The sequence below is a fragment of the Anastrepha ludens genome, chromosome 4 (assembly GCF_028408465.1).
Source record: "Anastrepha ludens isolate Willacy chromosome 4, idAnaLude1.1, whole genome shotgun sequence".
Lineage (NCBI taxonomy): Eukaryota > Metazoa > Arthropoda > Insecta > Diptera > Tephritidae > Anastrepha > Anastrepha ludens.
Window position 1 is genome coordinate 17,935,484 of NC_071500.1, and position 6,000 is coordinate 17,941,483.

A 6,000-nucleotide genomic window follows, 5' to 3' on the forward strand; every position below is an offset into this window, starting at 1 on the left:
CGCCAAGTAGGAAAAATCGTAAAAATTAAAAACCGAGGAATCGCGCGTCAATGTTTTTGTATATATACCGACCGCTCGTATACCTGCTCGACGCTTGCTCACAATTTCTTCTATAACTCCGAAAATATTTTGAATTTGCTTCTGAAATTTTGAGGGCACATTTTTGGATAGTTTGGGCAGACATATATGCAAAAAAAAAAATCGATTTTTTGAAGCCTCTAAAGCAGGCTCCGCCCTTAAGGGATTACATACGTCCAGTAGCGCCAAACATGCGCTAAAAGAAAAACTGTTTTCAGAAGAGTTAACAATAGAAATAAATATAAAAATTTTTATACAATGTTTATTAGTATTTAAACTTTATAAAAAATTATACTAAATTATATTATAAATTAAATTAAATTATATTAATTTTTCTTTTCAAAAATTAGTATAAAAAAAATCACGTGACTCAAAGTACAATGAAAAAAAGTTGCTCCACGGTCTGCATCATTTCTCCTTAAAATGTTGATGGATCTGCAATAAGTAAAAAAAATCTTGTAAAATAAAGTTTGCCTTAACTCAGAAATTCAGGCTCTTAACCTCTAATGATAAACTAAAATATTCATAATCCATTTATACGCAGATATATTTTTCGCTTGGCAGTGCATTGCCGGTTTTTTTAATAAAATTTCATAGAAATAAGAAATGGTAAGATTCTGCTTGGCAGCCAATAAGCAAGTTTTCATCCTGAACGAATTGTTCTCCAGGTGGCTCAGGCATCGAAATAAAGAGTTTTCCAATAAGAGGTGTTATTCCCGTAAAAGATCAATGGTTTCGTTGCTTGTGTGGCACGTAGCGCCATATTGTTGAAAATAATCGTTGTCCTGATCAATACCATCCAACTCCGGCCATAAAAAATCGTTAATCATCTCTCGATAGCGCAATCCATTCACCGTAACTGTTGCTCCAGCTTCATTTTCGAAGAAGTAAGGTCCAATGACTCTGCCGGACCATAAACCGCACCAAACAGTTACACGTTCAGGATAGAGAAGATTTTCAACAATAACTCTTGGATTTTCTGTGCCCCAGATCCGACAATTTTGCTTGTTGACGAAGCCACCGAAGTGGAAATGAGTCTTATCACTCAAGATGATGTTTCGATGGAATTCCGGATCATTTTCATACATTTCCATGACCCAATCAGCAAAGACACGACGTTGTTGCTGATCGGTCGGTTAGAGTTCTTGTGTTAACTGGACTTTATAAGCCTTAAGACCCCAATCTTTATGCAAAATGCGGTGTAATGACGTTTGTGGAATGCCTAATTCCAAAGAACGACGAGGAATGGACAAACCTGGGTTTTCTTCAACACTTCGGCTACAACAGCAATATTTTTCATTTTCGGCTGTTCTTGAGCGACGTGCACGGGTTTTATTCTTCACATCACTGACTTGTCCCAACAGCTCGAATTTGTTCACCAATTTCTGTATTGCGGTACGACAAGGTGCTTCACGATGACTCAATAATGTACGAACCGTCTCTGCCAAATATTCACCATTTTTATAGTGAATTTTAATCATTTCAATGCCTTGTTTAAGCGTGTGTCGTTCCATTTTTATTAATGGCGTAGTTTCTACTTGTCAAATATCAAAAAATGACAGCTTCAAAAGTGACATCTACCGAAATAGCGGGCTATTCAACATTTTCCCATATCCTATTTCTGATCCATTTTAGTTGATACTGAGATGTTTGCTACTGAAGATTTGGCTGGAAGTCCATAACAAATGGCAGCAGCTCACATCGCGTGTTAGCTATTAAAAATGTGATAATATTATACCTATTTATAAAACGAAACGCACACCCACGAAACGTCTTGCGTAGGCGGTGAAAGCGTAGAGGATGTAGCGGAAATAAGTAAAATAAATTCAAGCAGAACTTGCGAAAACCAAAATAAAAGGCATCCAAAATGAAACGAACAAAAATTGTCACACCAAACTTTCCTCACACAAATCATATCGCGAAAACTACGGCCAACTCCTTAGTTAGGTCAGATTAGATTAGGTTAATCGGGCTGGCTGAAAGCCATCATAGAGACCTAGTGGTCCTTAGTGTTGCCAGATGGTGTTGCTTAGTCTTAGTGTTGCTAGACCTTTGCGTTACTTTGTAGTAGACATCTTGTAAGACGTCTGCATCTTTTGCGAATCTAAGTAAGTTCTGAAGCTCTAACCCCAAGAGACATTTTAACTTCTCATATTGTAGAGCTCCTAAGCATTTTAGTCAGGTTCTAACTACTTAGTTATATATTTCTAATTAGCGACAAGGTAAATGCGAAATGTTATCGAGGAAGTTCATATTCTGGAGGTTGCTTTAAAGCCGTGGGCAGACAACCATTCCAGGGCATAGGCGTTTCAACCGTCTCACAAGGCTCGAGTGAATCAAGAATGGCTAAAAAACAATATTCCGAACTTCATAACGTCCACACAATGGCTGTCAAATTCACCAGAAGGGATCCGATGGATACTTCTCTTTAGGTCATTTTGGAGAGCAAGGTCCAGTCTCGAGGCGCTGAAAAAAGCCATTGCAAGTCACATTCGGATGTCTCCCGGTCCGTTTCTGTACCGTCTCAAGGCCATAGTCAAGGCAAAAGGTGGTCATATCGCGCAAAAGTAAATTAATTCTTAGTTTTGTACTATTTTCACACATTTTTTACTCTGAACTGAATAAAAGTAATTTTCCAAACTAAATTTATGGCCTTTTAAATTGGTTACACTTCGAGTGCCGGCCCCTGTAACATGATAGCCCCACCGAGTCTTTACAAACCTCCAAGTTTTGGCAAAAGAAAATTCGACAATGGAACAAAGAGCTATAAAGCGTCATTCACTCAATCTCAAATAATTCATGGCATGCATTTTTGTTATTGGAGTAGCTCCTATAATCGCACTCAAGTAAATTTTTGTCACTGTGCTCCCAATCATTCCATAGTATGACAAAATTTCAATGAAACTAATATTTCAATTATGCTGTCAAATGCAAATAAAACCTTCTTTATTCACATGTCACTTCAGTCATTCGAATTCTTAAAGGTTCACATTACTTTACTGATTTGATGGTGAATTTTTTGTTGGAATTTCATTTTCATTGTTCAATATGACAAAATTATTCAATTATCCTTAATCATCCATTTCAGTTGAGATTTATATGTTTGCGTGTGTATATATGTACATGCCTTTTATTGAAAAGCTCATTCAAAAGTGAATAGAAACATTAAATATTTTCACAAAATAATTTATGGCTGTCACTTTGTTGCATTGCAAGAAGGCAGCAGAATGAAAGCTTCCCAGACCCTTGCAATATTTTTATTGCAGTCCTTCATCAAAATCTAAGACATTTGGCAGTTTCTTGTTAACAAAATTTCGACTCAAGGCTATGCAGTTTTGTAAGTAAAGGAATAGGTGGTGTTGTATTATTAAAGAGAAATTAAACTGAGATTTGTGTAAATATATACCCGACAATATTATACTAACTTTGAGAAAATAAAATATTGTGTACTTATGTATTACCTTCTAATCCATGTAACTGGCTTAGGGAAGTGCTCACCATTTCAAAGTGCTTTGGGGTAATTCATACAATAATTATCTGATTTATCTATTTGAGATTTGAGAACACAGCACGCCCAAAATGATCAATACTCAGACCTGAACTCTGGAATATAAGCTACGATGAAATCTTTCGAATTGAGATGTCGGAGGATGTGCATTTAGTGGGATACGCAGACGACATCGCAGCTGTAATAATCGCTCGATACACTGACGAAGAAAAAAGGAAGGTAAATCAGGTGATGATCGTGCTCTCATACACGCACCTGGCTTCTTTATACAGAACAGTATCTGAAGCAGCGGTGTTAGTTATCAGGCGGAAGGTCAGGTCTTTCAATAAGGAAGACCACTAATGTAAGCGGAATGAAGCCTGTGGCCAAGCCAGGGCCTAACTCCCGCTCCGTCCCTTCAGGGACTGCCTCTACGGCAGCGAAACCTTTCACTGGCAACAATCCCAACCCTGTCCTAAGACAAGTTGAGGATGACACTCCATCAACGTCTGGTGCCAGCAATAGACCCCCCCTCGCAACAAAATCGTTGGGAAGCAAGAGCTGCCCTGTCAAAAGACAAGCAGACCTTGCTGTCCCTGTCACTCCAGGTGACACGGGAACTCCGAAAGGAGAAACACCCCATCAACGTCGGCAACATCGGACCACATGGCTAAGCCAATGGCTTCCGATGTCTGCCCTTCTGGCACTATCACTGCCCCGGGTAGTACCCACCCCCGGAAGCAAGTAAGTGCGTCGGAAAGGTACTATTGTGCCAGGCGATCGGCCTTCAGAATCCTGGAGAGACTGAAGGACACTAGAGAAGAGGATCTGACGGAGGAACAGTCAGACTCCAAGGCGTGGGCTGAAGCCTTCATTACCGAACACCGGGAGAAGGCCAAAATGGACTCCGCACAAGGCAAGCGGAAGAGATCGAGTGAAGGGACATCGGCTGAAGCCAAACGAACCAAGGTGTCCGCCACTCAAATGACCAAAGTCACACCGAAGAGGTCTTTCGCGGAAGTAGCGAAAGGAAGCCATGTACGGGCAGTGATTGATCGCAGTTCCCATGATGGTGCGATCTGTCAAGCAAACTGGGACTTAATCAATAGGAGCCTCTGGAAGGTGTATAGGGACATCCTGAAAGAAAATCCAGGACCTCCACCCAGCTGCTCGGATGCGGGATGGTTTCAATCCCGCGTCAAATTAATAAGGTGCGCTGAACAACGTTCCGTGGACCTATACACCCTAGCGATTAATCGCATAGGGGAACCTTGGCCGGGGGCCCGCCTCGATGTTGTCCGCCGAGAAGACATTCCCAACCGGCCAAGATCTAGAGCCTGGATACCAGACTTCCATTCTGATCCAGAGGAAGTCCTGGATCTAATAAAGCTAGGCAACCCCGAACTACCTACCAGCGACTGGAAGGTAGCAAAGATTGGCGAAGTGGACGGCAAGAGGAGACTGGCCGTGATAATCCTCAATGAGGAATCTTTGGACCCACTTGCCAACAGGAAATGGAAGATCAATTAGGCTTCCAAACGCTGACTCTCCATGTCTACAGACAGGATGTAGCTAGCAAGAGCACCTCCGCAGAAAATATAACTTCATCTGCGGAAGCAAACGAGGTTGTCACAGACAACGATGAGGTGGCTTCCAACTCCGGCATGGTAGGCGAACTCTTCGAAAGGGTTACCTTAGAGGGCATGGAGGGGGAATACTCCGATCTCTCTGCTATGGAGGATGAGGAGTCTCTCCCCCCTATATCCGATGAAGAGAACGCAGACCAAACCGTGGTTGGTTGCCCTTCAATAACCTATAATAGCGATGGTGAAGATTGTACAAATCAATCTTCACCACAGTAAGGCGGCCTCAACCGCACTCATCCTCCGTCTCGCAGAAAGAGAAGAGGACATCGTGCTCATCCAAGAACCATGGGTCGTAAAAGATCGGGTTTGCGGTTTGAGCAGCAGAGAGTACAAATTGGTCTATGTCACTGACAAAGGTAAACCCAGGTCGTGCATACTAGCAAAGAAATGTATTAATGTATATTTACTAATACAATTTAGCGATGCGGATAACGTAATCGCGGCAGTGGAGTCCTGCGGAAGGACGATATGGCTTGCCTCATCTTATATGGCACACGACGCGGAGCAACCACCTCCATCACAACTCATAAGAGACGCAGTTCATGAAGCATCGAGATGTGGCACCCCATTCATACTGGGAGCAGATGCTAATGCACATCATCATGTCTGAGGCAGTTCAGACACAAACGCACGTGGTGAGTACATCTTTGAATTCATTATGTGTAACAATCTTTATATTAGTAATATAGCGGATACCCCTACTTTTGTAACAACTACGAGAAGTGAAGTTCTAGACATCACGTGTGTCAATGAACGAGGGTCCCAAATTTTAAAGGATTGGAGAGTGTC